The sequence below is a fragment of the Salmo salar genome, chromosome 14 (genome assembly GCF_965601325.2).
Source record: "Salmo salar chromosome 14, fSalSal1, whole genome shotgun sequence".
NCBI lineage: Eukaryota > Metazoa > Chordata > Actinopteri > Salmoniformes > Salmonidae > Salmo > Salmo salar.
In genome coordinates, this window is record NC_138304.1 from 18471185 (window position 1) to 18482865 (window position 11681).

Sequence of the window (11681 nt, forward strand, 5' to 3'; positions counted from 1 at the left end):
ATGTGTGGCGTCAAAGGACATTTTGATAATGAATAAAGTTGACTTCATAGCTTTTATTGGTAAGGTTATCAATACGACTCGGGTTGTGGAAAGCAGAAATGTCAGGTTGAAGGTTATTGTGGAGATAGCAAAAGAGAAATTGGGGGTAACAGATGTGTTACCGTTGAAATGGCTGTTGACATGCTGTTGACAGCTGGTTGTTTCAGCATGATATAGATAAAGTTTAATGGGGTTGGGGAGGGGGTTTGGTGGAGGAGGGAGGGTGTGGTAGAAGTTAGGGATTTATTATTATATATATATTTTTTTCATGGTAGTACAGAATTTGGAAGATCATGATTGATCATACAATCCAGCACAGTAGGTGGCAGCATGCACTTTAAACGTTTGTTTGCGGACCGCCATGATATCATAGAAGAAGAAGAGCTTTTGCAGCAGTGCTTAAAGTTGACAATCTAGGTGATGAATGTAAGGAAGAAAATATAAGAATGCATGAAGATGTATAGCGTAAGAAGTGGGATTCTGGAGAATGACTGGATGCTGGATTAACCATGTTTGAAATAATGAGGACTTTGGAGGGGTGTGGTTTTACTGCTCCAGGTGAGGATCCATTATGCTACATTATGTTTAAACATCTGCCTACAGAAGGTTTGGGAACGATTTGAGTTTATGTAACAAAATATGGAGGACAGGAGAGCTACCATCGGGATGGAAACATGCTGTGGTTTTGCCTTTTGTGAAGCCTGGTAAAGATCCATCCAGTCCTGCTAGTTATAGACCTATTGCACTTACATCAAATCTCTGTAAGTTAATGGAACAGTTTATTGTAGGCAGATTGGTGTATTATCTTGAACATAGGGGTCTAATAAGTCCATACCATAGTGGATTCAGAAATGAAGGACTACCCTTGATGCATTAGTTAAAGTTAGTACTGAGGTGACCAAAGCTTTGGTAATGAAGGAAGTGATTTAAATAGTATATTTTGATATTGAAAAAGCATATGATACAATGTGGCGGGAAGGGCTACAGATTAAATTGAATGGAATGGGTATTAGTGGGAGAATGTATAACTGGATTATGGATTTCTTGTTTGACCGAACCTTCCAGGTCAGGTTGGGATTGGAGTTATGAAGAGAATATGAGGTGGAAAATGGAACTCCACAGGGTAGTGCTGTTAGTCCTATCTTATTCACATTGATGATTAATAATTTTGGGGAGGATATTGGACAGGGTATAGGGGTGGCGTTATATGCAAATGATGCTGCCATTTGGAAAAGGGGAAGGAATATTCCTTATGTAATGGAGAAAATGCAAGGTGTTGTTGTAGCAGTAGGTCCTTAACTTCAAAACCCATGATATCTTTATCAAAATCTTGCCACACGTTGTTCGCTAACAAAAAGATTAAGGAAGATGTCAGTCTTCAATTATATGGAGAACGAATGGAAAGGGTAACAGAATTTAAATATTTGGGGCTATGATTTGACGAAAAGCTGGAGACATATTACATGTATTGAGACTAAATGTAAGAAAGTATTAAATCTTATGAGGTCAATAGTTGGGCATGATTGGCGGGCAGATAGGCAATCGTTACTGAATATTTATCGGACTTTGATAAGATTGTCCATATATTTTATGGGTGCTTTTTATTTTTAAAAAATTATTTTTTTATTTAACCTTTATTTGTATATGGTTCTGCGGGTTTTACATCACTGTTGTGCCATGATAGGATGCAAGCTAGGGCACTCAGGATGTGTGATGGTGCATTTAAAACTACATCGGTTCAGGCTTTACAAGTAGGCTTTACAGTACATCACTGGGGCTAAGTTGCCTGCCATCAAAGACCTCTACACCAGGCGGTGTCAGAGGAAGGCCCTAAAAATTGTCAAAGACCCCAGCAGTTTTTACCCCCAAGCCATAAGACTCCTGAACAGGTAATCAAATGGCTACCCGGACTATTTGTGTGCCCCCCTTTAACCATATCTACATTTACATACTACCTCAATCAGCCTGACTAACCGGTGTCTGTATGTAGCCTCGCTACTTTTATAGCCTCGCTACTGTATATAGCCTGTCTTTTTACTGTTGTTTTATTTCTTTACCTACAGTGAGGGAAAAAAGTATTTCAACCCCTGCTGATTTTGTACGTTTGCCCACTGACAAAGAAATGATCAGTCTATAACTTTAATGGTAGGTTTATTTGAACAGTGAGAGACAGAATAACAACAAAAAATCCAGAAAAACACATGTCAAAAATGTTATAAATTGATTTGCATTTTAATGAGGGAAATAAGTATTTGACCCCCTCTCAATCAGAAAGATTTATGGCTCCCAGATGTCTTTTATACAGGTAACGAGCTGAGATTAGGAGCACACTCTTAAAGGGAGTGCTCCTAATCTCAGTTTGTTACCCGTATAAAAGACACCTGTCCACAGAAGCAATCAATCAATAAGATTCCAAACTCTCCACCATGGCCAAGACCAAAGAGCTCTCCAAGGATGTCAGGGACAAGATTGTAGACCTACACAAAGCTGGAATGGGCTACAAGACCATCGCCAAGCAGCTTGGTGAGAAGGTGACAACAGTTGGTGCGATTATTCGCAAATGGAAGAAACACAAAAGAACTGTCAATCTCCCTCGGCCTGGGGCTCCATGTAAGATCTCACATCGTGGAGTTGCAATGATCATGAGAACGGTGAGGAATCAGCCCAGAACTACACGAGAGGATCTTGTCAATGATCTCAAGGCAGCTGGGACCATAGTCACCAAGAAAACAATTGTTAACACACTACGCCGTGAAGGACTGAAATCCTGCAGCACCCGCAAGGTCCCCCTGCTCAAGAAAGCACATATACATGCCAGTCTGAAGTTTGCCAATGAACATCTGAATGATTCAGAGGACAACTGGGTGAAAGTGTTGTTGTCAGATGAGACCAAAATGGAGCTCTTTGCCATCAACTCAACTCGCTGTGTTTGGAGGAGGAGGAATGCTGCCTATGACCCCAAGAGCACCATCCCCACCATCAAACATGGAGGTGGAAATATTATGCTTTGGGGGTGTTTTTCTGCTAAGGGGACAGGACAACTTCACCACATCAAAGGGACGATGGACGGAGCCATGTACCGTCAAATCTTGGGTGAGAACCTCCTTCCCTCAGCCAGGGCATTGAAAATGGGTCGTGGATGGGTATTCCAGCATGACAATGACCCAAAATACATGGCCAAGGCAACAAAGGAGTAGCTCAAGAAGAAGCACATTAAGGTCCTGGAGTGGCCTAGCCAGTCTCCAGACCTTAACCTGTTAGGGCTAGGGGGCAGTATTGACACGGCCGGATAAAAAACGTACCCGATTTAATCTGGTTACTACTCCTGCCCAGTAACTAGAATATGCATATAAATATTGCCTTTGGATAGAAAACACCCTAAAGTTTCTAAAACGGTTTGAATGGTGTCTGTGAGTATAACAGAACTCATATGGCAGGCCAAAACCTGAGAAGATTCCGTGCAGGAAGTGGACTGTCTGACAAGTTGTGTTTCATCTTGGCTCTTTTTATTGAAGACTGAGGATCTTTGCTATAACGTGACACTTCCTACGGCTCCCATAGGCTCTCAGAGCCCGGGAAAAAGCTGAACGATATCGAGGCAGCCTCTGGCTGAAACACTTTATCGCGTTTGGCAAGTGGCCGATCAGAGTACTATGGGCTTAGGCGCGTGCCCGAGTCGACCCCATGCTTTATTTTCTTTCGTCTGTTTACCTAAACGTAGATTCCCGGTCGGAATATTATCGCTTTTTTATGAGAAAAATTGCATAAAAATTGATTTTAAACAGCGGTTGACATGCTTCGAAGTACGGTAATGGAATATTTACAAATTTTTGGTCACGAATTGCGCCATGCTCGTCACCCTTATTTACCCTTTCGGATAGTGTCTTGAACGCACGAACAAAACATTACATTACATTTACATTTAAGTCATTTAGCAGACGCTCTTATCCAGAGCGACTTACAAATTGGTGCATTCACCTTATAATATCCAGTGGAACAACCACTTTACAATAGTGCATCTAAATCTTTTAAGGGGGGGTTAGAAGGATTACTTTATCCTATCCCAGGTATTCCTTAAAGAGGTGGGGTTTCAGGTGTCTCCGGAAGGTGGTGATTGACTCCGCTGTCCTGGCATCGTGAGGGAGCTTGTTCCACCATTGGGGTGCCAGAGCAGCGAACAGTTTTGACTGGGTTGAGCGGGAACTGTGCTTCCTCAGAGGTAGGGAGGCGAGCAGGCCAGAGGTGGATGAACGCAGTGCCCTTGTTTGGGTGTAGGGCCTGATCAGAGCCTGAAGGTACGGAGGTGCCGTTCCCCTCACAGCTCCATAGGCGAGCACCATGGTCTTGTAGCGGATGCGAGCTTCGACTGGAAGCCAGTGGAGAGAGCGGAGGAGCGGGGTGACGTGAGAGAACTTGGGAAGGTTGAACACCAGACGGGCTGCGGCGTTCTGGATGAGTTGTAGGGGTTTAATGGCACAAGCAGGGAGCCCAGCCAACAACGAGTTGCAGTAATCCAGACGGGAGATGACAAGTGCCTGGATTAGGACCTGCGCCGCTTCCTGTGTGAGGCAGGGTCGTACTCTGCGAATGTTGTAGACATTGTAGACAATGAATCAATGAATTTGTAGACAAAACGCCGCTATTTGGATATAACTATAGATTATTTTGAACCAAACCAACATTTGTTATTGAAGTAGAAGTCCTGGGAGTGCATTCTGACAAAGACAGCAAAGGTAATAACATTTTTCTTATAGTAAATCTGACTTTGGTGAGTGCTAAACTTGCTGGGTGTCTAAATAGCTAGCCCTGTGATGCCGGGCTATCTACTGAGAATATTGCAAAATCTGCTTTCACCGAAAAGCTATTTTAAAATCGGACATATCGAGTGCATAGAGGAGTTCTGTATCTATAATTCTTAAAATAATTGTTATGCTTTTTGTGAACGTTTATCGTGAGTAATTTAGTAAATTCACCGGCAGTGTTCGGTGGGAATGCTAGTCACATGCTAGTCACATGCTAATGTAAAAAGCTGGTTTTTGATATAAATATGAACTTGATTGAACAAAACATGCATGTATTGTATAACATAATGTCCTAGGGTTGTCATCTGATGAAGATCATCAAAGGTTAGTGCTACATTTAGCTGTGGTTTGGGTTTATGTGACATTATATGCTAGCTTGAAAAATGGGTGTCTGATTATTTCTGGCTGGGTACTCTGCTGACATAATCTAATGTTTTGCTTTCGTTGTAAAGCCTTTTTGAAATCGGACAGTGTGGTTAGATTAACGAGAGTCTTGTCTTTAAAATGGTGTAAAATAGTCATATGTTTGAAAAATTGAAGTTTTTGCATTTTTGAGGAATTTGAATAACGCGCCACGGGATTACACTGGCTGTTGAGTACCTAGCCCATAGAGGTTAATCCCATAGAAAATCTGTGGAGGAAGCTGAAGGTTCGAGTTGCCAAACGTCAGCCTCGAAACCTTAATGACTTGGAAAAGATCTGCAAAGAGGAGTGGGACAAAATCCCTCCTGAAATGTGTGCAAACCTGGTGGCCAACTACAAGAAACGTTTGACCTCTGTGATTGCCAACAAGGGTTTTGCCACCAAGTACTAAGTCATGTTTTGCAGAGGGGTCAAATACTTATTTCCCTCAATAAAATGCAAATAATTTTACAACATTTTTGACATGCGTTTTTCTGGATTTTTTTGTTGTTATTCTGTCTCTCGATGTTCAAATAAACCTACCATTAAAATTATAGACTGATAATTTCTTTGTCAGTGGGCAAATGTACAAAATCAGCAGGGGATCAAATACTTTTTTCCCTCACTGTACTTATTGTTCACCTAATACCTTTTTTGCACTATTGGTTAGAGCCTGTAAGTAAGCATTTCACTGAATACAACACCTGTTGTATTCGGCGCACGTGACAAATAAACTTTGATTTGATTTGAGATACTGGGGAAATGCCACTATCCCTTTGAAGAGTTAAGGTAACCCTGGCGTACTGGGCAAGACTGAAGGGTAGTACGGTAGGTCATTCTACACTAACAGTATTGGAAGACTGCTGGAAATATGCACGATATCAAAAGAGGGGTTTTGGCCCAGAGATTGGAAAAGGTATTGATGAATATGGACTCAGAGATATTGTAATAAGGCCATCTGTGTCAATAGGAAATGTGCCATTGTGGTTTTATTCAAGACCACGTGTTGATCTTAGCCTAACAGAAGAAAAGAAACAGAGGTGTGAAGAAGACAGGAGCAGGTGTATTTATGCAGGTGTATTTCCTGAGCTCGATGTTAATCTATGCAACCGACTGACAAATGTATCTGTATACTTAACAGAAATGGTTGCGATTGTTGTTGGATTGCAATGGATAGAGCGGGTGCAACCAAGAAGACTAGTAATGTTTCAGACTCTGCATCAGTTTTGTGTAGTTTAACATCTGGAAAGTTAGAACGTAAGGATGTATGCTTACAAATAGTGATGCTTTTGTTGTGGTTACAAAGAAATGGTATTGAAATTCAGTTCTGTTGGATTCCGGGGTGGTAATTCCAACATTACTGTCAATGTTTGGCGTTGTTGACTATATCCAAATAGGTGAATATGGGGGACTTTACACGCAGGCATACACACACACACACACACACACACACAGACCTACAGTATTTGACTATTTTCTCCGGTCTGTTTGTGTAGCGTTCATGGTGGGCCAGTGTGGGATGTACCAGTCCATAGCCATGTTCATAGTGGCATACCTCATCAGTATGACTGTTCTGTCTGTCAGTGCCATCCCCAGTGGGGCTCTGGATGCTGGCTGCACCTACTGTGTCCTTAGCACCACTGATCTTGGACCAGGTGTTGCCTGCTGAATACTGGTGGTCTCTGCTCTATGGCACGGCCATTCTTCTCTGCCTCTTCTGTCGGGTAAGATACTTTTCTCTCTCCCCTCTGCTTCCTTAGAGGCATGCTGGAAACTCCCTAGCCCGTACACACTGGGAGAAAGGAAAGAGAAATATGACGCAGTGTGTCTCTTCCTAGGGATGCATTATACCCTATTTCCTATATAATGTACTACATTTTGTTTGCAAACTATACATGATGACATCTACATATACTGTCATTTCACATCTATGCCAAGGACATCTTCCTAATTTTCAATAATCGTCATGTCGGTCCTGGCCACCTTCATCCTCAGTTTCTTTGCTGTGGGCCCGCGGGACATTACGCTGCCCTACGCTCCTGGTGCCAACGCTACCACAGGCCTGGGCACTGCCAACTTCACTGATCATTGCCTGGCAACCCTGAGGGACAACCTGTGGGGGGAGTATAGGATGTTTTGTTGGGGTGTGGTGGCATGTCAGGGGTTGGGCTATGTAGAGGTCTGGTGAACATCTTTTGAGCATATCCATCAAAAGTACCTAAACGCCATTTTCATTAGGGCTGCATCCCAAATCCACCCAAGATCAGGACAACGTTCAGTTGCCAAACATTCTTGAACATTGCAGATAGAAATGCCATGAATAGAGCTGACGTGATTCCTTATTCTAAATATGAGGCATGTTTGATCTACATAGCCTATTTCTATCTGAACGTTCCAAATTGTTCAATTCTACAGAACGCACCCCAGAATTGGGCTGCCTGTGTAAACGCAGCCATAATAGTTCAGAAATCCAAATCAGCGACATCTTGGCTTTGGAGATTGTCTTGTTAGAGGTTAATGTATTCTGTGATCTCTTCTCCTCTCCCAGCTGACTACACAGTAGACTACACCACAGGCACCATGATGACCTTTCCACTGTGTTTGCTGTCATGTTCAACGGCTGTACAGGCATCATAACTAGCTCTAACATGTCAGGTGAGAGGGCAGACATTGGCGGAAGTTCAGCGTACATGATGTGTGTGTTTGTGAGTGTTTTAGCAGACCTGAGTTCAAATGCTATTTAGAGTTTTTCAATTACTTTCAAGGACATTTGGAAGTTGGTATTTAGATATGTTTTTTATTTGAGAAGACAAGTAGTTGAGTATATGAATGTATTTGGAAATGCACTTGGAAAGTATTTTAAAATACTCCAATACACTAACTCAAATACTCCCTTGCATTTAACCAGGTACTTGAAAATAGTATTTAAAATAAGTATTTGAAAATACTATAAAATAGTAAGCTATTTATAGGAAATTATTTGAAAATACTTCCAATAGAAGTAGTTGATTTGGCCAGCCTGGGGCCACATTATTTGAAAGTACTTAAATACACCGAATATAAGTATTTAAATAACAAATGCTCAAATACCATTTTTTTTTTAAACCAGGTCTGATGTTTAGACATAACATTTTGTCACTGAAGCCATTTCTATTACACACTGAGTGTACAAAACATTGGGATCACCTGCTCTTTCCATGACAAAGACTGACCAGGTGAATCCAGGTGAAAGCTATGGTCCCTTATTGATGTCACTTGTTAAATCCACTTCAATTAGTGTAGATGAAGGGAAGGAGACAGGTTAAATACGGATTTTCAAGCATTGAGACATGGATTGTGTATGTGTGCCATTCAGAGGGTGAATGGGCAAGACAAAAGATTCAGTGGCTTTGAATGGCATATAGTAGTAGGTGCCAGGGGCAATGGTTTGTGGCAAGAGTTTTCCGTGTGTATCAAGAATGGTTCACCACCCAAAGGACATCCAGCCAACTTGACACAACTGTGGGCCAGCATCCCTGTGGAACGCTTTCGAATCCTTGTAGAGTCCACGCCCCGATGAATTGAGGCTGTTCTGAGGGCAAAAGGGGTGCAACTCAGTATTAGAAAGGTGTTCCTAATGTTTTGTACACTCAATGTGTCTGTGTTTTTATCTCTCGCACTCTCATTCAGCAGATGCTTTTTTCCAAAATGACTTATTCATGCGTGGACTCTCTCCTCTCTCTCTTACTCCAGGGGACCTGAAGAGCCCAAGCTACTCTATCCTCAGGGGAACCCTGACAGCAGTCATCTTAACCTTCATCTCCTACAGTATTCCTGCTCAGCCTGCTGGTGGCCTACTCCTGTGACCGGTCAGCACACACGCGCACACACAGGCTTACACACAAGCACATACAGTGGCAAGATAAAGTATGTAAACCCTTTGGAAATACCTGGATTTCCTCTTAAATTGGTCATAAAATTTGATCTGAGCTTCATCTAGGACACAACAATAGACAAACAGTCTGCTTAAACTAATAACACACACAATTATACGTTTCCATGTCTTTATTGAACACACCGTGTAAACATTCACCGTACAGGGTGGAAAAGTATGTGAACTCTTGGATTTTATAACTGGTTGACCCTCCTTTGGCAGCAATAACCTCAACCAAATGTTTTCTGTAGTTGCGGATCAGACTTGTGCAACGGTCAGGAGGAATTTTGGTCCATTCCTCTTTACAAAACTGTTTCAGTTAAGCAATATTCTTGGGATGTCTGGTGTGAGCTGCTCTCTTGAGGTCATGCCACTGCGTCTCAATCGGGTTGAGGTCAGGACTCTGACTGGGCCACTCCAGAAGGCGTATTTTCTTCTGTTGAAGCCATTCTGTTGATTTACTTCAGTGTTTTGGGTCATTGTCCTATTGCGTCACCCAACTTCTGTTGAGCTTCAATTAGCAGACAGAAAGCCTTACATTCTCCTGCAAAATGTCTTGATAAACTTGGGAATTTATCTTTCCGTCAATGATAGCAAGCTGGCCAGGCCCTGAGACAGAAAAGCAGCCCCAAACCATGATTCGGTCCTGTGTGGCTCAGTTGGTAGAGCATGGTGTTTGCAACGCCAGGGGTGTGGGTTTGATTCCCACGGGGGACCAGTACGGAGGAAAAAATTATGAAATGTATGCATTCACTACTGTAAGTCGCTCTGGATAAGAGTGTCTGCTAAATGACAAAAACAAAAAAAAATGTAATTCTCTCTCCACCATACTTTACAGTTGGGATGCGGTTGGTGTGCTGTGCCTTTTCTTCTTCACACATAGTGTAGTGTGTTCCTTCCAAACAGCTCAACTGTAGTTTCATCTGTCGACAGAATATTTTGCCAGTAGTGCTGTGGAACATCCAGGTGCACTTTTGGCTTCTTCTGTGTTGTCCTCCCATGAACACCATTCTTGTTTAGTGTTTTACGCATCGTAGACTCGTCAACAGAGATGTTAGCATGTTCCAGAGATTTCTGTAAGTCCTTAGCTGACACTCTAGGATTCTTCTTAACCTCATCAGGCATTCTGCGCTGTGCTCTTGCAGTCATCTTTGCAGGACGGCCACTCCTAGGGAGAGTAGCAACAGTGCAGAACTTTCTCCATTTATAGACAATTTGTCTTACCGTGGACCGATGAACATCAAGGCTTTTAGAGATACTTTTGTAACCCTTTACAGCTTTATGCAAGTCAACAATTCTTAATCTTAGGTCTTCTGAGATCTTTTGTTCGAGGCATGGTTCACATCAGGCGACGCGTCTTGTGAATAGCAAACTCAAATTTTGTGACTATTTTTTATAGGTCAAGGCAGCTCTAACCAACATCTCCAATCTCGTCTCATTGACTGGACTCCAACTTAGCTGACTCCTGAATTCAATTAGCTTTTGGAGAAGTCTTTAGACTAGGGGTTCACATACTTTTCCAACCTACACTGTGAATGTTTAAAGGACGTATTCAAAATAGAGAAAAATACAATAATGTGTTTGTTATTAGTTTAAGCCCACTATTTGTCTATTGTGACCTAGATGAAGATCAGATCAAATTTGATGACCAATTTATGCAAAAAATCCTGATAATTCTAAAGGGTTCACATACTTTTTCTTGCCACTGTACGTATGTACATATATGCAGACACCTGTTCACACACAACTGCATACAAGCATGCACACACACGCCAGCATGTTTGTTTACTTGGCAGTGGTAATTACATGATCAGGTAACACGATTATGGCAAGCCACACAGACTTGAGATGGTTAACCATGGGTAAAGAAACCAAAGGCATCCTTCCAAAGGTTTATACTGTGCATTCGGAAAGTATTCAGACCCCTTGACTTTTTCCACATTTTGTTGCGTTGTGGCAAATGAAGCAAAAAAGGCTACGTCAGAGACACCGCCCCAAGAGGAGGAGTCTGCCAGTGCGGAAGAGATGTGGCTGGCAGTACTAAGGGACCTGCAGCTGGAGTAACAACCCGGAAACAAGAAACCGTAGCCCCATAGCTAAAAGATAATATAACCAAGTGCTTAGCGTTTTTAAAGGTTAACTATGGCTTAGAATGTACAGAGACTGGGACCCGCTACTACAGAGGAAAGTACAAAAGAGAGCCCAACCCAAAGGGGGGCACTTCTTCTGGATCAACTGAGACTTAGACAGACTCAGAGAACGGGGATCCTCGAAATTGTATTTACACTGGGTAGTTACTACGGACCGAGACAGTGGACCAAGGTAACTAAAACTTCTACTATACTCTAGAGCATTTGGATTCACGAGGAACTTTAGTCTGAGACCTGTGGGTGAAAAGATTTGTCGTACATCTCGTGACCCCTGATCGCCCTCATGGGCGAGATAGGACCTTGAGTCGACACTTCATAATAGAACCTATAAGGTCAGGCCAAAGCATTCCAGAGTGATAAGACCCTCATACTGTA